We start from the raw sequence: 27,804 nt of genomic DNA, 5'->3' as shown, positions 1-27,804 counted from the left end.
TCTGTAAATGAGCTTTTTATTTTTTGTAACCAAGTTCTGTGCCTAACAATGCTCTTGTTGTGACTGTTTATGTTTAAACCTATGTTTGTGGGTTACACAATTTTCACACACATTTAACCCTCTTTTTTGAGGAATGGTCTCCCTGAAGTCCTCCACGCTCCACGCCATCTTCTTTGGAGGCCTCCACAGTCATGCAGTTCAACCAATTTTCTTGTTTATTACATTTGGTGACCAATATCGGCCTGTGGGGGTGAGTTTCATTATATAGCCTGAATTCTCTGAGTGTATCTAGATGTGTGTGTGGACGGCCGTGGTTTGTCACCGGGGCTGTTGTCATTCATTTAATGATCGGCCCGGGGGACAGTTTCCGCGACCGTGATCCCCTGACTGAGGACGTATGTCCCATCTGGCGGCACGGATGGGACATGGTCATTATTGGAAGAGGAAGCATGTATGGGTATGTGGTGTCTTCATAGGGGTGTATAACTGAGTGAAGCCGGTGCTCGCCCTGGAGTAACCACATATAGCCTAGAGGGCATTTTTGGTCTGGAACCAGTGATCTATGAAATGACCGGGTTCCTAAATTGACCCCCTCCAAACACCAGAGGATTGAAAAGAATACTCGATTGGGCTTTCCCCCACTTACTCCTTTTTTGAGCCACCAAGTGACAAGACGATTCGGATGATTGCCTGGTGATGCGGATGGCTCACAACTCACTCTGTGGGTGTCCGCGTCCCCATGGCAATGACTGACGTCATCCCCATGCGACACAATCAGCTGTATGCAGTGCCGTGGAGCGGAGTTTTCTGCCTCCCCGGACATTGGCAACAGCTGATTTCACAGGGGTATCTTTTTCCTATTGGCTGAATGCAGACGCGGGGTCATGCGCATTGAGGAAACAGGCACGCCGATACTTGGTGCGCTTCCCAAGGATTATATGGACGTGGAGCGAGGTTTCAGAGATACGATCTCCGTTTGTGAGGTATTTCTAAAGTTATATTAGACCATTTACTGTATTGAACGACTCACGTATGTTTTAATACATCAAACTGTTTTTGATTAGGTATAACCCTCTTTATTTCTATATGAAGATCTATAGGTGTATAGGTCCTGGTGTATCATCCCACTTTGGAGAGGGACATCCCCACCCACTTTTGCATTATTTAAGTGACTTGTTTGATAACTTGTTTCATTGCTTGAGAAAGACCGATGAAGGTCGAAACGTTGCTTGTACCATGCTGATTTGTGAATAAATCACCACTCTGATTTTCCACACTGGCGAGTGCTGTGGATTATTGTATTTTACCTAGACGTTGGGACCACTGGCCAGGATCCCCATCTGCGTGCACCACCACCTTTTTTAATAATTTTCCCAAATGGGATCAGTAGTGCTTCTAAGACCTTTTTGTATACTGTGAGGTACTGTATACTGTGGGGTGCTGTATATTGTGGGGTGCTGTATACTGTGGGGGTTGTATACTGTGGGGTGCTGTATACTGTGGGGGGCTGTATACTGTGGTGTGCTATACTGGTCTACTGTATACTATGGGGTGCTGTATACCGTGAGGTGCTGTATACTCTGGGGTCCTGTATATTGTGGAGTGCTATACTGTTCTACTGTATACTGTGGGGTGCTGTATACTGTTGGGGGCTGTATACTGTGGTGTGCTATACTGCTCTACTGTAAAATATAGGGTGCTGTATACTGTGGGGTGCTATACTGCTCTACTATATACTGTGGGGTGCTGTATACTGTATAGTATGGGGTGCTGTATACTGTGGGGTGCTGTATACTGTGTAGTGTTGGGTGCTGTATACTATAAGGTGCTATACTGCATACTGTGGGGTGCTGTATACTATAGGGTACTATACTGCATACTGTGGGGTGCTGGGGTGCACTGCAATGCTTGGGTGAGCTGAGCCCCGGTCTCCTTCCTGCAGAGCGGTGCCCACTTCCAGCATGAACCCAGCTGCCCAGAGCACTGATCCTGACCTGCTGGAGTCTTCAGAACTGGAAGTATTTATAGTCATTCACTGTACTCTACCAGGTGTGTGTATTTTTTTTTGTGTGTGTTGTGGAGGGTGTGATTGCATGTTAGGGTGTGGGAAGGCGGGATCCAGGGGGCCCAAGTAAATTTTTGCCCAGGGTCCAATCAATATTAAAGACGGCCCTGTGTGCAGCAGTTGTGTGCAAACCGCAGGTATATAGAGGGACAAGCATTATTGAAACTATTTGCAACAGGTGTGATATACCTGATTGAGGGATGCAATATACCTGCTTCCACAAAATACTGATTAAGGGGTTTGATATACCTGCTTCCACAAAATACAGATTGAGGGGTGCGATATACCTGCTTCCACCAAATATTCATTCAGGGGTTCTATATACCTGCTTCCACAAAATACTGATCGAGGGGTGCGATATACCTGCTTCCACCAAATATTGATTGAGGCCTGGGATACACTGGCTTCCACAAAATACTGATTGAGGAGTGTGATATACCTGCTTCCACCAAATATTAATTCAGGGGTTCTATATACCTGTCTCCACAAAATACTGATTGAGGGGTGCGATATACCTGCTTCTACAAAATACTGATTAAGGAGTTCTATATACCTGCTTCTACAAAATACTGATTGAGGGGTGCGATATACCTGCTTCCACCAAATATTGATTCAGGTGTTCTATATAGTTCTATATACCTGTTTCCAAAAAATACTGATTGAGGGGTGTGATATACCTGCTTCTATTAAATACTGATTAAGGGGTTTTATATACCTGCTTCCGCAAAATACTGATTGAGGAGTGCGATATACCTGCTTACACCAAATATTGATTAAGGCCTGCAATACACCGGCTGCCACAAAATACTGATTGAGGGGTGAGATATACCTGCTTCCACCAAATATTGATTGAGGCCTGACAGAGGAATTTCCACCCACAGGTGCGGGTACCAATCCTACCGCGCCTGCAAGAAGAGGGCCGTTTGAAGATGTGTTGGTCACTTTGGAAATTACATCATTTTTGCAGCCAACCCATCGAGAGCCGCCCTCGGGATCCAGCTTTAGGGAATGCCTAGACTGACAGGTGTCCGTCTACATTAGTTTAACAGCTGATGTGGACGCTGTGAGAAGCGAGGAACCCCTGGACTACTGGGTGTGCAGGCTTGACCTGTGGCCAGAGCTGGCACAATTTGCCATGGAACTCTTGGCTTTCCCCTCGTCGAGTGTCCTGTCCGAAATGACGTTTAGCGCAGCAGGGGAGATCGTGACCGATAAGCGCCCTCGCCTAGCTCACGACAGTGTGGACTACCTCACATTTCTAAAACTTAATGAGGCATGGATCTCGGAGGAATTCAACACCTGTGACGACCACGTGTAATTGAATTTCCTCATGCCAGCCCACATATATCTGCCACCACTGAGAACAAATTATGGTCCTTGTCTTATGTATATACAGTGGCATAAAAGGCCTTTTCTGTCAGGTGAATGCCCAATTTTTGGGGCCTCTACTCTAGTGGCCTACAGTAAAATTGTTATCCACTGACCATCTAATATACCTCCAGCCACATAATCACTTGTTCTTTTCTGTCAGGTGAATGCACAATTTTTGGGGCCTCTACTCCACTGGCCTACAGTCAAATTGTTATTCAGTGAACGCCTAATGTACCTCCAGCCACATAATCACTTGTTCTTTTCTGTCCGGTGAATGCCTAATGTTTGGGGCATGTACTCCACTGGCCTGCAGTAAAATTGTTATCCACTGACCACCTAATGTACCTCCAGCCACATAATCACTTGTTCTTTTTCTGTCCAGTGAATGCATAATTTTTGGGGCCTATAGTCCACTGGCCTGCAGTAAAATTGATATCCATTGACCGTCTAAAATATCTCCAGCCACATAATCAGTTGATCTTTTATGTACGGTGAATGCATACATTTTTGGGGCCTGTAGTCTACTGGCCTGCAGTAAAATTGATATCCAATGACCGTGTAATATACCTCCAGCCACATAATCACTTGATGTTTTCTGTCCGATGAATGAATAATTTTTGGGGCCTGTACTCAACTGGCCTAAAGTAAAATTGTTATCCACTGACCGTCTAATATACCTCCAGCCACATAATCACTTGTTCTTTTCTGTCAGGTGAATGCCTAATTTTTTGGGCCTGTACTCCACTGGCCTACAATAAAATTGTTATTCAGTGACCGCCTGATGTACCTCCAGCCACATAATCACTTGTTCTTTTCTGTCTGGTGAATGCCTAATGTTTGGGGCCTGTACTCCATTGGCCTGCAGTAAAATTGTTATCCACTGACCATCTAAAATACCTCCAGCCACATAATCCCTTGTTGTTTTCTGTCCAGTGAATGCATAATTTTTGGGGCCTGTAGCCTACTTGCCTGCAGTAAAATTTATATCCAATGACCGTCTAATATAATAATTTTTGGGGCCTGTAGTCCACTGGCCTGCAGTAAAATTGATATCCATTAACCGTCTAAAATATCTCCAGCCACATAATCAGTTGATCTTTTATGTACGGTGAATGCATACATTTTTGGGGCCTGTAGTCGACTGGCCTGCAGTAAAATTGATATCCAATGACCGTGTAATATACCTCCAGCCACATAATCACTTGATGTTTTCTGTCCGATGAATGAATAATTTTTGGGGCCTGTACTCAACTGGCCTAAAGTAAAATTGTTATCCACTGACCGTCTAATATACCTCTAGCCACATAATCACTTGTTCTTTTCTGTCAGGTGAATGCCTAATTTTTTGGGCCTGTACTCCACTGGCCTACAATAAAATTGTTATTCAGTGACCGCCTAATGTACCTCTAGCCACATAATCACTTGTTCTTTTCTGTCTGGTGAATGCCTAATGTTTGGGGCCTGTACTCCATTGGCCTGCAGTAAAATTGTTATCCACTGACCATCTAAAATACCTCCAGCCACATAATCCTTTGTTGTTTTCTGTCCAGTGAATGCATAATTTTTGGGGCCTGTAGCCTACTTGCCTGCAGTAAAATTGATATCCAATGACCGTCTAATATACCTTCAGCCACATAATCACTTGATGTTTTCTGTCCGGTGAATTAATAATTTTTGGGGCCTGTAGTCCACTGGTCTGCAGTAAAATTGATATCCATTGACCGCCTAATATACCTCCAGCCACATAATCACTTGATCTTTTATGTACGGTGAATGCATAATTTTTGGAGCCTGTAATCTAACTGGCCAACAGTAAAATTGTTATACGGTGTCCGCCTAATGTACCTCCAGCCACATTATCAATTGTTCTTTACGGTAAATTAATAGTTTTTGGGCCTATAGTCCACTGGCCTGCAGTAAAATTAATATCCATTGACCGTCTAATATACCTCTAGCCACATAATCACTTGATCTTTTATGTATGGTGAATGCATAATTTTTGGGGTCTGTAATCTAACTGGCCAACAGTAAAATTGTTATATGGTGACCGCCTAATGTACCTCCAGCCACATTATCAATTGTTATTTTCTGTCCGGTGAATTAATAATCTTTGGAGGCCTGTAGTACAGTGGTCTGCAGTAAAATGATATTCATTGACCGTCTAATATACCTCCAGCCACATAATCACTTGATCTTTAATGTACGGTGAATGCATAATGTACTGGCCAACAGTACAATTGTCATACGGTGACCGCCTAATGTACCTTCAGACACATTATCAATTGTTCTTTTCTGTACGGTGAATAAATAATTTTTGGGGCCTGTAGTCCACTGGTCCTGCAGTAAAATTGATATCCATTGACCTTCTAATATACTTCCAGCCACATAATCACTTGATCTTTTCTGTATGGTGAATGCCTAATTGTTGGGGCCTCGGAGGAATTCAACACCTGTGACGACCACGTGTTATCGAATTTCACCTATTATCATTTGGGGTTTATTCAACAGGGGGGATTTCGTTAGCCATGTTTTTAATAAAATGTTATATTTTTAGTTCTTTTAAAAGTATGTATTTGACATTTATTTGTACTGGCCTGCAGTAAAATTGATATCCAATAACCATATAATATACCTCCAGCCACATAATCACTTGTTCTTTTCTGTACATTGAATTAATAATTTTTGGGGCCTGTACTCCTGTGGCCTAAAATAAAAATTTTCTCGGCCTCTAGCAGGCCACATTTTTTACAGTTTCCCTTTAAGAAGCATATATTTTGTTGGAATTTTTGCCATTGATCCCTCTCTGGTATTTAACTGTCCATGTTGTGGGACGATTTGTGCACTTCTTGTAAGTATTTGGTGGCTGCAATAATGACCTGAAGGTTTTTCAGGTTTGCATGCCATTAAAATGAATGGGGTCCGCTGCGAAATTGCTGGTTTGCGAACATTTGATCGCGTTCGCAAATAGTCCCAGCCGATGTTAGCCCATCACTACCTACTATAGTTTATGATGATGATTTTCTGACAATGGAATAATATATTATCTGCATGTTCACTTGATTTTATGTGTCTGATATACAGCGCCAAGACGTAGTGCACGCACTATGACCTGACGCTGTGCGACTGTCAGGTTCGCAGTGCAGCATGGGTGCGGAGAAGATCAGGGAGTGGTGGGTGCAGAATGAGTGGCTGTATGTGCAGAGTAGTGGCGCCATCCAAAGAGGTAAGTTAATTTAGTTATTTTTGGTCTGATATGGAGATCTTGCATTGGGATCTGATCTAAGGTCTGATATTGGGATCTGATGTCTGATTTGGGGTCTGATCTGAGATCTGATGAAGATTGGAGGTCTAATTTGCTGATCTGAGGTCTGATGAAAATGTTTAATTTTTTTCTCCTCCTATAAAACTTAGGTGTGTCTTATAAAGCAAAAGAGACGGTACATCTCACCAGGCATGTGAGGAATTGGATCCTGATTTAAGGGACAAAACTGTTCATTTTGAAAATGAGTTGACACAAACTAAATGATCCAATGGCCAAGATTCAGTACTCCTCGTACAATCGTGAAAAATAGGAATAAAAATGGAAATAAAAACAACAAAAGAAATAAGAATATCAGTACAGTAAACATAAGGTTACATTTACATAATCAGAATTGGACACAACAGAGGGAGTAACTGATACTACGGATTCGGACAGTGTGAATGATGACTTTGTATTTCACACAGAGAAGGTCACGCACAAACAGTTTTGCAAAAAAAAAAACTCCTCCACCAAACATAATGGAATGCCACCAATAAAAAAAAACAAGATAAGCAGGAAGGAGGTTCAGAGACATCAAAACCACAGTATCAAATGATGAACAGGAAATGAAAACGAATAATGCTGGGAATACTGAAGAGAATAGTTGTAGTAATACCATCCCAGTATCAAATTTGTCAGCATCTATTGTCAGCAATGCACAGATATTCATTTTGTTCGAAAAGGATTCAATTATGTTCCAATTAGAAGATTTAATCTTTAAGATGCACTCATTAAAGTGAACAGATTTGTCAGAAATATTATACTTAAACATTTTTAAAGTGTAACTGACATTCTTTTTTTATTTTTGTAATGTATAGGGGCAGTGATACTAACAATTTTTATAATGTAATTTACGGTAATTACTAAAATTGTACATTTCTATTAGAAAAATTGCTCTAAAGTAGCCCAATTTGAGCCTTTGCAACGCTCCTCTGTCTTCTGTTTACATAACTATGGAGACTTGCTCAACACCGACTGTGTTATGTAAACAGAAGACAGAGGAGCGTTGCTAAGGCTCAAGATGGGCCACTATAGAGCTATTTTACTAATAGAAATCTATGATTTCAGTAATGAAAGTATAATACAAAAATGGTTATTATCAATGTCCCATTTACATTATAAAGATTAAAAAACTATGACAGTTACACTTTAAGTATTATATATTATACCTGTAAACATTTTTCACAGGATCATGCTCAGGAAAATTGGAATGAATCGGTAGAAGTCAATAGAGTGGTTAAATGCTGTAACAGCGGCTGCTGTGTGCCACTGTCCCCCTGCTTACTGCCGCGGTCCCAGGCGCCGTGATCACTGGTGATCTGCTGCCAGTGTTCCCTTTCAGCCCTGGCCACAGCATGCTTGCTGCTTGTTTCCTGCAGCATTCCTTAAGGGCCAGCGCGCGTCACTTCCTGTGTTTTATGGGTTGGATCATGTGACCTCGCCAACCAATCCTAGCCCTCCTGCACATATATAAGTGGCTAAGACCCCTTCCCAGATACCCTAAAGTGTCAAGGTCCTTGTGTTCTGCTAAGGTTCCTGATATCCGCTGGTGTTCCTGTGTTACTGACTCGTACTTGTGTTCCTGGACTCTGCTACCTGTTTTATCCCTGCCTGCTTGCCTTGACTCTCCGATTGCCGAACCGGATTGCCTGACCTGTGCCAACTGCCCTGACCTATTGCCTGTCTGACTTCGCCTCTGCCTCATCCTTCGGTCCTGCACTTTTGCTCCTGGTAGTAATTCAGCCTGCTGACTACGTCCGTACCTCTGGTACCTTTCTCAGGTACCTCCTGGTATGCCAAGACCAGCTGCCTTGTGTGCCTATCCTCATCAAGAGGTAGCAACCTTATGTTCCCCTCGAGAAAGTCTATCCCCACCATCAGGGATAATGTGAAGATCAAGGGGTTCACTTAGACAATGCCCTTAGAGGAGGTAGGACACGTGGCACAGTGGGTTCACACCCGCTGGTTCTTGACAGTACATTGAGGCCATGGACCCCGCTGGTCACCCCAAGCCTGTCGTTCAGGAATTGTTACATGAAGTGAGGCGTCAGAGCGAACTTTAGGATGTCATGATGTAGTTCATGCAAAATGTTGCTGCTCGTCTGGATGCCATCTCTTCTCCAGCTACTGCAGTGTCGCCAGTCGCTGCTACTCCTGCAATTCCCAAATCGGTGAATCCGGATTTGTGTGCCGCTGGTGTGCAACTCCCTCTGCCATCCCGCTATGGTGGAGATCCAAAAACCTGTTGTGGATTCCTGAACCAGTTTCTGGTCCACTTTGAGTTGCATGGGCAGAAGTTTCCCACAGAGTGGTCCAAGGTTGCCTTCATTGTGTCCCTGCTGTCTGATGAGGCCCTTGCTTGGGCAAAACCTATTTTAGAACATGGAGGTACAGAGACCACTAATATGAAGTCTTTCTGTCACGGCTGTGTCTCGGTCTGATTGTAGTGCATGCTGGTTGCCATGGGCAATGTGTTATTTTGCAGAATGTTAGTGTTTTGCTGCTTCCTCTGGGTTACTTCCCTGTCTGGTGCTGGAGGGGTTAACTACCTGGCTGGGTGTGGTCACTTAGTGTTTATATTGCCTGTGGCTTGAAGGCTGGAGTAAGTTGTCCTCCAGCCTCAGTTGGTGCTGGAGCCTTGCTTCCTGTCCTGGGTGTTCCATCTGCCCAGTCCTTGAGGGCCACCTAGTGTGACATCGATGTCTCCGCATGTCTTTTCTTTGTATGTTGTGGGTTTTGTTTGGGGTTTTGTTGTATGTCTAGTTGTTGTTACTTACATGTCTGGTCTGTTGGTGTTTGTAGTCCAACATGTTTGTCTGTGCCTTCGGTGAGGGGGCTCCGGGGTTCTTTGGAGGGGGAACAACAAGTCAGTGAGCAGCTCTGCCGGGAGCCGCCTATGCACCCTGTCCACATGGGGGTCCAGCAGGTACTGGATTGCTGGATTCCGTGTTTGTTATTTTGTGGTGCGTCCTGTTTGGTGTTCAGGTTCCAGTACAGATGCATGGGTTCCAGTCAAGTTCTTGTTGTTCTGGGCTCTTACCTACCGATCCAGTGGCTGTTCTCTGTCTTCCCCTTTCCTTACATCTAGGCCGGTGGAGACTCCTGTTCTTCCGTGTCTTGGAAGAACAGGTCGTCTCTGCCCTGTCTCTATTCCAGGTATTATCAGGGCGACTCAGGGTCCGAGGTTCCTGTGTATGAGCCCTCCTACCATCTGGGTTTGCTCATATGGTTAGGAGTCAGGGCGAGGTTTAGGGATTCTCCAGGACGTATAGAATAGAATAACAGATAAGCTGCTCACCCAAGGACCCCCTGTGGATTAGGTGCACTCCTCTGGGTTCACCCACCTCCAAAAATGAGAAATTTGTGTAAAGGAGGGGCACTCAATTATTTGAGAACTCAGGACAGCAAATACAATAGTATTTATTGAGCACCAATAAAACGCCTCATATGCATAAATTCGCATCAAATAAAATCACATAAAATAAAATAACATCAAATAAAAACACTGCAATTAACCTCTTCAGGACACATAACGTACCGGTACGGCATGTTGTCCTGATACTTAAGGACACATGACATACCGGTACGTCATGTGTATTTCTGATCACCGCCGCCCGGCGGGCGGTGATCGGAACAAGGTGCCTGCTCAAATCATTGAGCAGGCACCTTGGCTAAATGTGTGGGGGGTCCCGTGACCCCCCAGTGTCGGCGATCGGCTCAAACCGGTCAATTCAGACCTGCAGTTTGCGGCTTTTACCTGCGGTTGCGGCGGGCGGTGCCATCGGGTCCCCATGCGGCGATGGCATGGAAGGCAGCGCGATGCCTTCCTTAGGCATCTGCGCTGCCTTTCGGTGATGAGCCTGTGAGATCAAGCCCCCTGGATCTCACAAGCCGGAAGCTGTATGAGTAATACACACAGTATTACTCATACAGCCAATGCATTCCAATACAGAAGTATTGGAATGCACTGTAAAGGATTAGACCCCCAAAAGTTCGAGTCCCAAAGTGGGACAAAAAATAAAGTGAAAAAAAAAGTTAAAAAATAAAGTTTTCCCCCCCAAAAATTAAAAGTTTCAAGTAAAAATAAACAAAAACGTCATTTTCCCCAAATAAAGTAAAAAAAAAATTGGGAAAAAATAGGGAAAAAAAAAAGTATACATATTAGGTATCGCCACGACCATATCGACCGGCTCTATAAACAAATCACATGACCTAACCCCTCAGATGAACACTATAAAAAATATAAAAACTGTGCTAAATAAACCTTTTTTTTTGTCACCTTACATCACAAAAAGTACAACAGCAAGCGATCAAAAAGGCGTTTGCCCACCAAAATAGTACCAATATAACCGTCATCTCATCCCGCAAAAAATGAGACCCTACCTGAGACAATCGCCCAAAAAATATAAAAACTATGGCTCAGAATGTGGAGACACTAAAACACCTTTCTTTTGTGTTTAAAAAAAGCTGTTATTGTGTAAAACTTACATAAATAAAAAAAAGTATACATATTTGGTATCGACGCGTTCGTATCGACTGGCTCTATAAAATTATCACATGACCTAACCCCTCAGATGAACACCGTAAAAATTAAAAAATAAAAACTGTGCTAAATAAACAATTTTTTGTCACCTTACATCACAAAAGTGTAATAGCAAGCGATCAAAAAGTCATATGCACCCCAAAATAGTACCAATATAACCGTCATCTCATCCCGCAAAAAATGAGACCCTACCTAAGATAATCACCTGAAAAATGAAAAAACTATGGCTCTCAGAATATGGAGACACTAAAACATGATTATTATTTTTTTGTTTCAAAAATGATATTATTGTGTAAAACTTACATAAATAAAAAAAGTATACATATTAGGTATCGCCGCATCCGTGACAACCTGGTATATAAAAATATCACGTGATCTAACCTGTCAGATGAATGCTGCAAATAGCAAAAAATAAAAACATTGCCAAAACAGCTATTTCTTGTTATCTTGTCTCACAAAAAGTGTAATATAAAGCAACCAAAAATCATATGTACCCTAAACTAGTACCAACAATACTGCCACCCTATCCCGTAGTTTCTAAAATGGGGCCACTTTTTTGGAGTTTCTACTCTAGGGGTGCATCAGGGAGGCTTCAAATGGGACATGGTGTAAAAAAATACAGTTCAGCAAAATCTGCCTTCCAAAAACCGTATGGCATTCCTTTCCTTCTGCGCCCTGCTGTGTGCCCGTACAGTAGTTTACGACCACATATGGGGTGTTTCTGTAAACTACAGAATCAGGGTCATAAATATTGAGTTTGGTTGTTAACCCTTGCTTTGTAACTGGAAAAAAATTCTTAAAATGGAAAATCTGCCAAAAAGGGAAATTTTGAAATTGTATCTCTATTTTCCAATATTTCTTGTGGAACACCTAAAGGGTTAACAAAGTTTGTAAAATCAGTTTTGAATACCTTGAGGGGTGTAGTTTATAGAATGGGGTCATTCTTGGGTGGTTTCTATTATGTAAGCCTCGCAAAGTGACTTCATACCTAAACTGGTCCCTAAAAATTGGGTTTTTGTAAATTTCTGAAAAATTTCAAGATTTGCTTCTAAACTTCTAAGCCTTGTAACATCCCCAAAAATTAAATATAATTCCCGCAATGATCCAAACATGAAGTAGATATATGGGGAATGTAAAGTAACTATTTTTGGAGGTATTACTATGTATTATAGAAGTAAAGAAATGAAAACTTGGAAATTTGCAAATTTTTACAAATTGTTGGTAAATTTGGTATTTTTTTATAAATAAAAATGATTTTTTTTTACTTCATTTTACCAGTGTCATGAAGTACAATATGTGACAAAAAAACAATCTCAGAATGGCCTGGATAAGTCAAAGCGTTTTAAAGTTATCAGCATTTAAAGTGACACTGGTCAGATTTGCAAAAAATGGCCAAGTCCAGAAGGTGAAATAGGGCCGAGTCCTTAAGGGGTTAAGTATCGCCGCGTCCGTATCGACCGGCCCTATAAACATACCTGCAAGCGAGCAAAAAGGCGTTTGCCCACCAAAATAGTACCAATATAACCGTCACCTCATCGCGCAAAAAATGAGCCCCTACCTGAGACAATCGCCCAAAAAATAAAAAAAACTATGGCTCAGAACATGTTTAAAAAAAGCTGTTATTGTGTAAAACTTACATAAATAAGAAAAAAGTATACATATTAGGTATTGCTGCGTCCGTATTGACTGGCTCTATAAAAATATCACATGACCTAACCCCTCAGAGGAACACCGTAAAAAATTACATCACAAAAAGTGTAATAGCAAGCGATCAAAAAGTCATATGAACCCCAAAATAATGCCAATCAAACCGTCATCTCATCCCGCCAAAAATGAGACCCTACCTATGATAATCGCCCAAAAACTGAAAAAACTATGGCTCTCAGAATATGGAGACACTAAAACATGATTTTTTTTTGTTTAAAAAATGATATTATTGTGTTAAACTTACAAACCGGATTCCGAAAAAGTTGGGACACTATACAAATCGTGAATAAAAAAGTGAATGCAATGATGTGGCGGTGCCAACTTCTAATATTTTATTCAGAATAGAACATAAATCACGGAACAAAAGTTTAAACTGAGAAAATGTACCATTTTAACCACTTCAACCCCGCTAGCTGAAACTCCCTTTATGACCAGGCCACTTTTTACACTTCTGCACTACACTACTTTCACCGTTTATTGCTCGGTCATGCAACTTACCACCCAAATGAATTTTACCTCCTTTTCTTCTCACTAATAGAGCTTTCATTTGGTGGTATTTTATTGCTGCTGACATTTTTTGTTATTAATCAAAATGTAACGATTTTTTTTGCAAAAAAATGACATTTTTCACTTTCAGCTGTAAAATTTTGCAAAAAAAACCACATCCATATATAAATTTTTCGGCAAATTTATTTTTCTACATGTCTTTGATTAAAAAAAAATGTTTGGGCAAAAAAAAAATGGTTTGGGTAAAAGTTATAGCATTTACACACTATGGTACAAAAATGTGAATTTCCGCTTTTTGAAGCAGCTCTGACTTTCTGAGCACCTGTCATGATTCCTGAGGTTCTACAATGCCCAAACAGTAGAAAACCCCCACAAATGACCCCATTTCGGAAAGTAGACACCCTAAGGTATTCGCTGATGGGCATAGTAAGTTCATAGAACTTTTTATTTTTTGTCACAAGTTAGCGGAAAATGATGATTTTTTTAAAAAATTCTAGGAACTCGCCATGCCCCTCACGGAATACCTTGGGGTGTCTTCTTTCCAAAATGGGGTCACTTGTGGCGTAGTTATACTGCCCTGGCAATTTAGGGGCCCATATGTGTGAGAAGTACTTTGCAATCAAAATCTGTAAAAAATGACCGGTGAAATCCGAAAGGTGCACTTTGGAATGTGGGTCCCTTTGCCCACCTAGGCTGCAAAAAAGTGTCACACATCTGGTATCGCCGTACTCAGGAGAAGTTGGTGAATGTGTTTTGCGGTGTCATTTTACATATACCCATGTTGGGTGAGAGAAATATCTTGGCAAAAGACAACTTTTCCCATTTTTTTTATACAAAGTTGGCATTTGACAAAGATATTTTTCTCACCCAGCATGGGTATATGTAAAATGACACCGCAAAACACATTCACCAACTTCTCCTGAGTACGGCGATACCAGATGTGTGACACTTTTTTGCAGCCAAGGTGGGCAAAGGGGCACATATTCCAAAGTGCACCTTTCGGATTTCGCTGGTCATTTTTTACACATTTTGATTGCAAAGTACTTCTCACACATTTGGGCCCCTAAATTGCCAGGGCAGTATAACTACGCCACAAGTGACCCCATTTTGGAAAGAAGACACCCCAGAGTATTCCGTGAGGGGCATGGCGAGTTCCTAGAATTTTTTATTTTTTGTTGCAAGTTAGTGGAATATGAGACTTTGTAAGGAAAATAAAAAATAAAAAATAAATCATCATTTTCCGCTAACTTGTGACAAAAAAAAAAAATTCTAGGAACTCGCCATGCCCCTCACGGAATACCTTGGGGTGTCTTCTTTCCAAAATGGGGTCACTTGTGGCGTAGTTATACTGCCCTGGCAATTTAGGGGCCCAAATGTGTGAGAAGTACTTTGCAATCAAAATGTGTAAAAAATGACCAGCGAAATCCGAAAGGTGCACTTTGGAATATGTGCCCCTTTGCCCACCTTGGCTGCAAAAAAGTGTCACACATCTGGTATCACCGTACTCAGGAGAAGTTGGGCAATGTGTTTTGGGGTGTCATTTCACATATAACCATGCTGGGTGAGAGAAATATCTTGGCAAAAGACAACTTTTCCATTTTTTTTATACAAAGTTGGCATTTGACCAAGATATTTATCTCACCCAGCATGGGTATATATAAAATGACACCCCAAAACACATTCCCCAGCTTCTCCTGAGTACGGCGATACCAGATGTGTGACACTTTTGCGCATCTAGGCTGCAAAAGTGCCCAAATTCCTTTTAGGAGGGCATTTTTAGACATTTGGATCCCAGACTTCTTCTTACGCTTTAGGGCCCCTAAAACGCCAGGGCAGTATAAATACCCCACATGGGACCCCACTTTGGAAAGAAGACACCCCAAGGTATTCAATGAGGGGCATGGCGAGTTCATAGAAATGTATTTTTTTGGCATAAGTTAGCGGAAATTGATTTATTATTATTTTTTTCTCACAAAGTCTCACTTTCTGCTAACTTAGGACAAAAATTTAAATCTTTCATGGACTCAATATGCCCCTCAGCGAATACCTTGGGGTGTCTTCTTTCCAAAATGGGGTCAGTTGTGGGGTGTTTGTACTGCCCTGGCATTTGAGGGTCTCCGCAATCATTACATGTATGGCCAGCATTAGGAGTTTCTGCTATTCTCCTTATATTGAGCATACAGGTAATGAGATTTTTTTTTCCGTTCAGCCTCTGGGCTGAAAGAAAAAAATGAAAGGCACAGATTTATTCATTCGCATCGATCAATGTGGATGAAAAAATCTCTGCCAAAAAAAAAAACAGGAGGGGAAAGGCGTCTGCCAGGACATAGGAGCTCCGCCCAACATCCATACCCACTTAGCTCGTATGCCCTGGCAAACCAGATTTCTCCATTCACATCAATCGATGTGGATGAATAAATCATTGCCGAGATTTTTTTTATTTTTTTTTTATATACAAAGTGTTTGCCAAAGCATAGGAACGCCGCCTCCTCCTCAGCTCGTATGCCTCGGCAAACGTATCTGTTACTGCAGAGGAGAAATCTCGTCTTGCAGCGCCGCATACACCGACTTGCGTGTAATCTGACAGCAGCGCAATGCTTCTGTCAGAATGCACATCAGTGCTGCAGCTAAAAAAAAAGAAAAAACCAGGCCACAACGCAATAATTTTATTAACTTTGGAACAGAATACATAAACTTTAACTTTTTGAACTAAACATTAACCTTTTTGCTTACTGGTGTTTTTTTTTTTTTTTTTTTTTACCTTTATAGAACAAACCTCTCCTTCCCCATGGGTCAATGTGCAAAGCGCAAATCGCCCAAAGATGTGGCGAAGTGCGTTATGCACTTTGTCCCAGGTGAAAGGAGACGTTTGCAGCAGCTGTGTGAGTGAATGGGCCCTAATAGCCCTGTGTGCCTGTCCTGGTGAGATGATCCCTATGCTAATAGTGTACCTGTGAGTGGTACTTCCGGAAACACCCTCCAAAGCATAGGGCAGGGTGGTCAGGACAGTCAGGACAGAAATAGCGGGTGTCACGCCTTATTCCACTCCTGCTACAGACACGACATTTTTTCGGGGTGGCGGTCGGTTTGAGGTACCAGGAACGACACTGGGGAAATGTCGCTCGTGTAGACGGCTAACTACACTGGTGGATGGGGCCACGGAACCTCCTGGGTACAGGAGGTTCGCAATGATCTCTTCCTGAAATTTGAGGAAGGATCCAGTTCTCCCAGCCTTACTGTAGAGAACAAAACTATTATACAGAGCCAATTGAATTAAATATACAGACACCTTCTTATACCAGCGTCTGGTTCTGCGGGAAACTAAATACGGAGACAACATCTGGTCATTGAAGTCCACCCCTCCCATGTGGAGGTTATAGTCGTGGACTGAGAGAGGCTTTTCAATGACACGGGTTGCTCGCTCAATTTGGATTGTCGTGTCTGCGTGAATAGAGGAGAGCATGTAAACATCACGCTTGTCTCTCCATTTCACCCCGAGCAGTTCTTCGTTACACAGTGCGGCCCTCTGCCCCCTTGCAAGACGGGTGGTAACGAGCCGTTGGGGGAAGCCCGCGCGACTAGTTCGCGCGGTGCCACAGGCGCCAATCCGTTCTAGAAACAAATGCCTAAAGAGGGCCATACTTGTGTAAAAATTGTCCACATAAAGATGGTACCCCTTGCCGAATAAGGGTGACACCAAGTCCCAAACTGTCTTCCCACTGCTCTCCAGGTAGTCAGGGCAACCGACCGGCTCCAGGGTCTGATCTTTTCCCTCATAGATCCGAAATTTGTGGGTATAGCGTGTGGCCCTTTCACAGAGCTTATACAATTTGACCCCATACCGGGCGCGCTTGCTTGGGATGTATTGTTTGAAGCCAAGGCGCCCGGTAAAATGTATCAGGGACTCGTCTACGCAGATGTTTTGCTCAGGGGTATACAAATCTGCAAATTTCAGGTTGAAATGGTCTATGAGGGGCCGAATTTTGTGGAGCCGGTCAAAAGCAGGGTGGCCTCTGGGACGGGAGGTGCTGTTATCACTAAAGTGCAGGAAACGCAGGATGGTCTCAAATCGTGTCCTGGACATAGCAGCAGAGAACATGGGCATGTGATGAATTGGGTTCGTGGACCAATATGACCGCAATTCATGCTTTTTAGTTAGACCCATGTTGAGGAGGAGGCCCAGAAAAGTTTTAATTTCGGAAACTTGGACTGGTTTCCACCGGAAAGACTGGGCATAAGAGCTTCCCGGGTTGGCGGATATAAATTGTGTGGCATACCGATTTGTTTCGGCCACGACTAAGTCCAAGAGCTCTGCAGTCAAGAACAGCTCATAAAATCCCAGGGCCGAACCGATCTGAGCTGTCTCAACCCGAACTCCAGACTGGGCAGTGAAAGGGAAAACTACAGGTGCGGCTGAAGTTGGGGACTGCCAATCAGGGTTTGCCAGCACCTCAGGGATTCTAGGGGCTCTACGGGCACGTCTTTGCGGTGGCTGCGACGGGGTCACTACTGCTTGTGCCACCATACCAGCTTCAACTGCCCTTCTGGTGCTCGCCACTTCACCAGGTTGTACGGCAGTGCTGGTACTAGGTCCAGGAAGGGCTGGGCTGCTGGTGTATGCCTCACCACGTAATCCGACAGCACCAGCCCCACTCTGCTGCTCTTGAAGCGGATCCTGCGCAACCTGCGGTCTAGCGACACGGGGCCGGGTACGCCTGGTGCTATCAGGGACCTCAGCCTCCTCGTCCGAACTTTGGGTCAGACTGCCACTGCTTTCTACAGGTTCATATTCTGACCCGCTGGATTCGTCAGATGAGGGTTCCCATTCCTCATCCGACTGGGTCAGAAGCCTGTAGGCCTCTTCAGAAGAATACCCCCTGTTAGACATTTGGGCAACTAAATTAAGGGGTATTCCCTGAGACTACCCAAGAAAAAAAAGCAAGCCTGTCTTACTACGGGGAGGCTAGCGAAGTACCGGAGGCCGCTGCGGTTGATAAAAAATATCAAAACTGATTTTTTTTATCGCCGCAGTGCGTGTAAAGTGAATGTGCAGTGATCAAAAAAAAATTTTTTTTTGTCACTGCGGTGGGGCGGGCGTGGGCGAACACACGTGTGGGCGACCGATCAGGCCTGATCGGGCAAACACTGCGTTTTGGGTGGAGGGCGAACTAAAGTGACACTAATACAATTATAGATCTGACCGTGATCAGTTTTGATCACTTTCAGATACTATAAAAGTACAAATGCTGATTAGCGATACGCTAATCAGCGAATAAGGGACTGCGGTGCGGTGGGCTGGGCGCTAACTGATCGCTAAACTACCTAACCAAGGGGCCTAAACTATACCTAAAACCTAACGGTCAATACCAGTGAAAAAAAAAAGTGACAGTTTGCACTGATCACTTTTTTCCTTTTCACTAGTGATTGACAGGGGCAAGAAGGGGTGATCAAAGGGTTAATTGGGTGCTGGGAGGTGATCTGGGGGCTAAGTGTGGTGTTGGTGGGTACTCACAGTGATGTGTGCTCCTCTGCTACTCTTCTGGAACCAACCGCCCAAAAGAAGGAGCAGAGGAGCACAGCAGCCATATAACCACATCATATTTACTAATATGATGGGTTATCTGGCTGCTGATTCGTTTTTTTGAAAATCATCAACCTGCCAGCCAATGATCGTGGCTGGCAGGTTGATGATGAACTTGTCCTTTGAATTTTGCCGGCCCGCGATGCGCATGCCGGGCCGGCTTCCCCGGAAATCTCGCGTCTCTCGAGAGGACGCATCGGCGCGTCCACCCAGAAGAGCACGACCGCCGAGAAGACGCAATCCTGCGTACGGCGGTCGTGAGCAGGTTAAGGGAAAAATATGTTGAATCAGAATTTCATGGTGTCAACAAATCCCCAAAAAGTTGGGACAAGGCAATTTTCACCACTGTGTGGCATCTCCCCTTCTTCTTACAACACTCAACAGACGTCTGGGGACCGAGGAGACCAGTTTCTCAAGTTTAGAAATAGGAATGCTCTCCCATTCTTGTCTAATACAGGCCTCTAACTGTTCAATCGTCTTGGGCCTTCTTTGTTGCATCTTCCTCTTTATGATGCGCCAAATGTTCTCTATAGGTGAAAGATCTGGACTGCAGACTGGCCATTTCAGTACTCGGATCCTTCTCCTACGCAGCCATGATGTTGTGATTGATGCAGAATGTGGTCTGGCATTATCTTGTTGAAAAATGCAGGGTCTTCCCTGAAAGAGATGACGTCTGGATGGGAGCATATGTTGTTCTAGAACCTGAATATATTTTTCTGCATTGATGGTGCCTTTCCAGACATGCAAGCTGCCCATGCCACACGCACTCATACACAGTGGCGTCTCTAGCTTTCAAATTTTGGGGGGGCACACTGGGGGCCAGGACAAAAGTAGGGGGGCAGCTATAACAACGATACATTTACACAAGTAGCGATACTTTACCCAATACCTAAAACCGCAACAGGGAAGAAAAGTCCAGCTGTCTGTGGATGACACTTTTATAGGGAGGGGGATCTGTGAATGACACTGCTATGGGGGGGGGGGGGATCTGTGGATGACACATACCGTATATAGCATCTTATGCTATATGTGTCATCCACAGATCCACCCCATGACAGTGTCATCCCCATTTCCCCCTCCATAACAGTGTCATCCACAGATCTCCCTCCCCGCCGCTCACAGGAGTGTACATTTGACATTTCTAAACTGTAATCCATATCCTGCAGTAACTTTAACTTTAAATCAGGATTAAGCGGCCGCTCATCTCTACTAGTACCTTAACCTTACACCACTCGGCTAGCTTCGGTAACAGGACCAGGCTACAGCCTACAGGTACTGCCTGTTAGTTGTTACTGAGCGAGTGCTGATTTCTGCAGGTCAGAGCATACAGATTACAGTTTAGAAGAAATGTACACTCCTGGGAGCGGTCCAGACCAGTGGCGGATCCAGAGCCTGGTTTTGGGAGGGGCACTTCCAGATTATTTTCTGTCCGCCACACAGAACAAGGGTGCTAATAGAACAGACTACACAGTGTAGATGTATACTGTATATTGTGCGGCACAGTGTAGAGGTATACTGTGTGGCACAGTGTAGAGGTATACTGTGTGGCACAGTGTAGAGGTATACTGTGTGGCACAGTGTAGAGGTATACTGTGTGGCACAGTGTAGAGGTATACTGTGTGGCACAGTGTAGAGGTATACTGTGTGGCACAGTGTAGAGGTATACTGTGTGGCACAGTGTAGAGGTATACTGTGTGGCACAGTGTAGAGGTATACTGTGTGGCACAGTGTAGAGGTATACTGTGTGGCACAGTGTAGAGGTATATGTCTATAACATAAACATATTTCACATGAACACTTACAGTTACTTGGCCCTTGGGGATCTCAGACGCCACTTCCACACTTTGCAAGTATAAATTACCCCTTCTTAGTGCCCCCGTAGATGACTCCATAGTAGTCCTCTCCCCCCTTCCCCATAGTACCCACCATAATGTGTCCCAGTATAAAATGCTACTGTACAGAGCCCCCATATAAAACACCCCTTCTTTGTGGCCTCAGTAGATGCCCCTATAGTGGCCACCAATAATGTGCCAGTAATAAGCGCCCCCATTACGTGCCAGTAATAAGCCCCCCCATTACGTGCCAGTAATAAGCCCCCTCATTACGTGCCAGTAATAAGCCCCCCATTATGTGCCAGTAATAAGCCCCCCATTACGTGCCAGTAATAAGCCCTCCATTACGTGCCAGTAATAAGCCCCCCATTACGTGCCAGTAATAAGCCCCCCATTACATGCCAGTAATAAGCCCCCCCATTACGTGCCAGTAATAAGCCCGTGCCAGTAATAAGCCCCCCCATCATGTGCCAGTATTAGGTCCCCCCCATCATGTGCCAGTATTAGGTCCCCCCCATCATGTGCCAGTATTAGGTCCCCCCATCATGTGCCAGCCCAGTATTAAGTCCCCCCCATCATGTGCCAGCCCAGTATTAAGTCCCCCCCCATCATGTGCCAGCCCAGTATTAAGTCCCCCCCCTACCCATCATGTGCCAGCCCAGTATTAAGTCCCCCCCTACCCATCATGTGCCAGCCCAGTATTAAGTCCCCCCCTACCCATCATGTGCCAGCCCAGTATTAAGTCCCCCCCTACCCATCATGTGCCAGCCCAGTATTAAGTCCCCCCCAATGTGCCAGTATCACTATGTGCCAGTATCTTCTGGCCTGTGTCCCACGCTGTATGGCTCAGGCGGCGCAATGACGTCATCGCGCCGCCTGCGCCGGCCTCTGATAGGCTGCCGGCCTAGTGCTGGCAGCCTATCAGAGGAAGGGGAAGGGACACGCCTCTCCCTCCCCTGCACCACAGCCGCTGGCACGCACAGGCAGATTACTAAGGAGATGAGCGGCGGCTCACTTTGGGGGGGGGGGCGCATTTTAGTTGGGGGGGCACATGGGGGGGCACAGCATGATGTAGGGGGGGCCGTGGCCCCCTCTGGCCCCCCCCCTGGCGACGCCACTGCTCATGCAACCCCATACCATCAGAGATGCAGGCTTCTGAACTGAGCGTTGATAACAACTTGGGTTGTCCTTGTCCTCTTTGGTCCGGATGACATGGCGTCCCAGATTTCCAAAAAGAACTTCGAATTGTGACTCGTCTGACCACAGAACAGTCTTCCATTTTGCCACACTCCATTTTAAATTATCCCTGGCCCAGTGAAAACGCCTGAGCTTGTGGATCTTGCTTAGAAATGGCTTCTTCTTTGCACTGTAGAGTTTCAGCTGGCAACGGCGGATGGCACGGTGGATTGTGTTCACTGACAATGGTTTCTGGAAGTATTCCTGAGCCCATTCTGTGATTTCCTTTACAGTAGCATTCCTGTTTGTGGTGCAGTGTCGTTTAAGGGCCCGGAGATCACGGGCATCCAGTATGGTTTTACGGCCTTGACCCTTACGCACAGAGATTGTTCCAGATTCTCTGAATCTTCGGATGATGTTATGCACAGTTGATGATGATAGATGCAAAGTCTTTGCAATTTTTCGCTGGGTAACACCTTTCTGATATTGCTCCACTATCTTTCTGCGCAACATTGTGGGAATTGATGATCCTCTACCCATCTTGGCTTCTGAGAGACACTGCCACTCTGAGAAGCTCTTTTTATACCCAATCATGTTGCCAATTGACCTAATTAGTGTTAATTGGTCTTCCAGCTCTTCGTTATGCTCAAATTTACTTTTTCCAGCCTCTTATTGCTACTTGTCCCAACTTTTTGGGGATTTGTTGACACCATGAAAATTTGAATCAACGTATTTTTCCTTTAAAATGATACATTTACTCGGATTAAACGTTTGATCTGTCATCTACGTTCTATTACAAATAAAATATTGACATTTGCCATCTCCACATCATTGCATTCAGTTTTTATTCACGATTTGTTTAGCGTCCCAACTTTTTTGGAATCCGGTTTGTACATAAATAAATAAAAAATATACATATTAGGTATCGCCGCGTCCGTATCGAACGGCTCCATAAAAATATCACATGACCCTACCCCTCAGATGAACACCATAAAAAAATCTAAAATAAAAACTGTGCCAAATAAACAATTTTTTGTCACCTTACATCACACAAAGTACAACAGCAAGCGATCAAAAAGGCATTTGCCCACCAAAATAGTACAAATCTAACTTTCACCTCATCCCTCAAAAAATGAGCCCCTACCTGAGACAATCACCCAAAAAAAAAAAAAAAACATGGCTCAGAATATGGAGACACTAAAACATTTTTTTTTTGTTTTAAAAAAGCTGTTATTGTGTAAAACTTACATAAATAAAAAAAAGTATACATATTAGGTAGGGCTGCAGCTAACGATTATTTGAATAATCGATTAGTTGTCGATAATTTAATCGATTAATCGGGAAAAAACACCAAAATGACATAAAAAGGGGTTTATATGATTTTACTTGAAAAATTATGTTCAAAGGCTTCCCGACTGCCTAACGCAGGGATGCGTCCTGCGGTCGGTCGGTTTGTTCCTCGTAGACGCATCGGCGCGTCATCTCGCGAGATGCAAGATTTCCTGTGAACGCGCGCTCATAGGATCGCAGGGTAAACGAGTTGATCTACAGCCAGCCAGCGGCGATCATTCGCTGGCAGGCTGAAGATGCGATTTTTTTAACCCCAAAAAGGTATATTAGACGCTGTTTTGTTAATAGCGTCTAATATACCTGCTACCTGGTTCCCCTTTTGCTTGGATCGACCACCAGAGGACACAGGCAGCTCTGTAAGTTGCACCAATCACCACACTACACTACACCCCCCCGTCACTTATTAACCCCTTATTAAACCCTGATCACCCCATATAGACTCCCTGCTCACCCCCCTGTCATTGATCACCCCCCTGTAAGGCTCCATTCAGACGTCCGTTTGTGTTTTGCGGATCCGCAGATCCACGGATCCGCACATTGCCAGAACTATATAGAAAATGCCTTTTCTTGTCCGCAATTGCGGACAAGAATAGGACATGTTCTATAGGCTCTACAAAAAATGCAGTGTTCGCCCGATCAAGCATGATCTTGTGCGCACACTTGCGTTCAGTCCGCCCCACCGCAGTGACAGAAATTATTTCTTTTCTGATCACTGCAAAAACACCGTAAAATCGCTGCGGTGCTATAAAGATCATTTTTGAAGGGCATGGCGAGTTTATAGAAGATTTTCTTTTTTTTGGCACAAGTTAGCGGAAATTGATTTATTTATTTATTTTTCTTACAAAGTCTCATATTCCACTAACTTGTGACAAAAACAAAATTTCACCATACCCTCACGAAATCCAAATGCGTACATTTTTTTAGACATTTATATTCCAGACTTCTATAGGGCCCCTAAAATGCCAGGGCAGTATAAATACCCCACATATGACCCCATTTTGGAAAGAAGACACCCCAAGGTATTTCGTGACGGGCATGGCGAGTTCATGTAAAATTAAATTTTTTGTCACAAGTTAGTGGAATATGAGACTTTGTAAGAGAAAATTTGTGCCCCAAAATTTTTTTTTGCTATGAACTCGCCATGCCCCTCACGGAATACCTTGGGGTGTCTTCTTTCCAAAATGGGGTCACTTGTGGGGTATTTATACTGCCCTGGTATTTTAGGGGCCCTAAAGCGCGAGAAGTAGTTTGGAATCCAAATGCGTAAAAAATGCCCTGTTAAATCCTAAAAGTACTCATTGGAATTTGGGCCCCTTTGCGCACCTAGGCTGCAAAAAAGTGTCACACATGTGGTATCGCCGTACTCAGGAGAAGTAGGGAAATGTGTTTTGGGGTGTATTTTTACATATACCCATGCTGGGTGAGAGAAATATCTCTGTAAATTGACAACTTTGTATAAAAAAATTGAAAAAGTTGTCATTTAGGCCTCATGCACACGACCGTTTTTTTTCACGGTCCGCAAAAACGGGGTCCGTGGGTCCGTGATCCGTGACCGTTTTTTCGTCCGTGGGTCTTCCTTGATTTTTGGAGGATCCACGGACATGAAAAAAAAGTCGTTTTGGTGTCCGCCTGGCCGTGCGGAGCCAAACGGATCCGTCCTGAATTACAATGCAAGTCAATGGGGACGGATCCGTTTGATGTTGACACAATATGGTGCCATTTCAAACGGATCCGTCCCCATTGACTTTCAATGTAAAGTCTGGAGTTCTTTTATACCACCGGATTGGAGTTTTCTCCAATCCGATGGTATATTTTAACTTGAAGCGTCCCCATCACCATGGGAACGCCTCTATGTTAGAATATACTGTCGGATATGAGCTACTTCGTGAACCTCAGATCCGACAGTATATTCTAACACAGAGGCGTTCCCATGGTGATGGGGACGCTTCAGGTTAGAATACACTACAAACTTTGTACAAGACTGCCCCCTGCTGCCTGGCAGCACCCGATCTCTTACTGGGGGATATGATAGCACAATTAACCCCTTTAGGTGCGGCACCTAAAGGGGTTAATTGTACTATCATATTCCCCTGTAAGAGATCAGGGCTGCCAGGCAGCAGGGGGCAGCCCCCCCCCCTCCCCAGTTTGAATATCGTTGGTGGCACAGTGTGCCCCCACCATCGCCCCCCCTCCCTCCCTCTATTGTATTAAATTGTTGGTGGCACAGTGTGCCAACCACCATCGGCCCCCCTCCCTCCCTCTATTGTATTAAATCGTTGGTGGCACAGTGTGCCAACCACCATCGCCCCCCCCTCCCTCTATAGCAGTAACATTGGTGGCAGTGTGCGGTCTCAACAGTAGAAGATTCATACTTTACCTGCTTGCTGCTGCGATGTCTGTGTCCGGCCGGGAGCTCCTCCTACTGGTAAGTGAAAGGTCTGTGCGGTGCATTGCTAAAGAACTGTCACTTACCAGTAGGAGGAGCTCCCGGCCGTTCACAGACATCTCAGCAGCAAGTAGGTAAGTATGAATCTTCTACTGTTGAGACCGCACACTGCCACCAATGTTACTGCTATAGAGGGGGGGGGCGATGGTGGTTGGCACACTGTGCCACCAACGATTTAATACAATAGAGGGAGGGAGGGGGGTCGATGGTGGTTGGCACACTGTGCCACCAACGATTTAATACAATAGAGGGAGGGAGGGGGGGCCGATGGTGGTTGGCACACTGTGCCACCAACGATTTAATACAATAGAGGGAGGGAGGGGGGCCGATGGTGGTTGGCACACTGTGCCACCAACGATATTCAAACTGGGGAGGGGGGGTGGTCTGCCCCCTGCTGCCTGGCAGCCCTGATCTCTTACAGGGGAATATGATAGTACAATTAACCCCTTTAGGTGCCGCACCTGAAGGGGTTAATTGTGCTATCATATCCCCCTGTAAGAGATCGGGTGCTGCCAGGCAGCAGGGGGCAGTCTTGTACAAAGTTTGCAGTGTATTCTAACTAGAAGCGTCCCCATCACCATGGGAACGCTTCTGTGTTAGAATATACTGTCGGAAATGAGTTTTCACGAAGTGAAAACTTAGATCAGAAAAAGCTTTTATGCAGACGGATCTTCGGATCCGTCTGTATGAAAGCAACCTACGGCCACGGATCACGGACACGGATGCCAATCTTGTGTGCATCAGTGTTCTTTCACGGACCCATTGACTTGAATGGGTCCGTGAACCGTTGTCCGTCAAAAAAATAGGACAGGTCATATTTTTTTGACGGACAGGATACACGGATCACGGCCTCGGCTGCAAAACGGTGCATTTTCCGATTTTTCCACGGACCCATTGAAAGTCAATGGGTCCGCGAAAAAAAACGGAAAACGGCACAACGGCCACGGATGCACACAACGGTCGTGTGCATGAGGCCTTACAGAGATATTTCTCACACACAATATGGGTATATGTAAAAATACACCCCAAAACACATTGCCCTACTTCTTCTGAGTACGGCGATACCACATGTGTGACACTTTTTTGCAGCCTAGGTGCGCAAAGGGGCCCAAATTCAAATGAGTACTTTTAGGATTTCACATTTTTACGCATTTGGATTCCAAACTACTTCTCACACTTTAGGGCCCCTAAAATGCCAGGGCAGTATAAATACCCCAAAAATGACCCCATTTTAAAAATAAGATACCCCAAGGTATTCCGTGAGGGGTATTGTGAGTTCATGTAAAATTTTATTTTTTGTCAGAGGTTAGTGGAATATGAGACATTGTAAGAAAAAATATAAAAATAAAAAATAATTCATTTTCCGCTAACTTGTGCCCAAAAAAAAAATATTTTAGGAACTCGCCATGCCTCTCACGGAATACCTTGGGGTGTCTTCTTTCCAAAAAGAGGTCACTTGTGGGGTATTTATACTGCCCTGGCATTTTAGGGGCCCTAAAGCGTGAGAAGTAGTTTGGAATCCAAATGTGAAAAAAATTCCCTGTGAAATCCTAAAGATACTCATTTGAATTTAGGCCCCTTTGTGCACCTAGGCTGCAAAAAAGAGTGTCACACATGTGGTATCGCCGTACTTTGGGGTGTCTTTTTACATATACCCATGCTGGGTGAGAGAAATATCTCTGTAAAATGACAACTTTGTATAAAAAGTTCAGCAAAATCTGCCTTCCAAAAACCGTATGGCATTCCTTTCCTTCTGCGCCCTGCTGTGTGCCCGTACAGTAGTTTACGACCACATATGGGGTGTTTCTGTAAACTACAGAATCAGGGCCATAAATATTGAATTTGGTTTGGCTGTTAACCCTTGCTTTGTAACTGGAAAAAAAATATTAAAATGGAAAATCTGCCAAAAAGGGAAATTTTGAAAT

This window comes from Bufo gargarizans, chromosome 3 (assembly GCF_014858855.1).
Source record: "Bufo gargarizans isolate SCDJY-AF-19 chromosome 3, ASM1485885v1, whole genome shotgun sequence".
Lineage (NCBI taxonomy): Eukaryota > Metazoa > Chordata > Amphibia > Anura > Bufonidae > Bufo > Bufo gargarizans.
The sequence above is the reverse complement of the archived record's forward strand: the minus strand, read 5'-3'. Positions refer to the sequence as shown.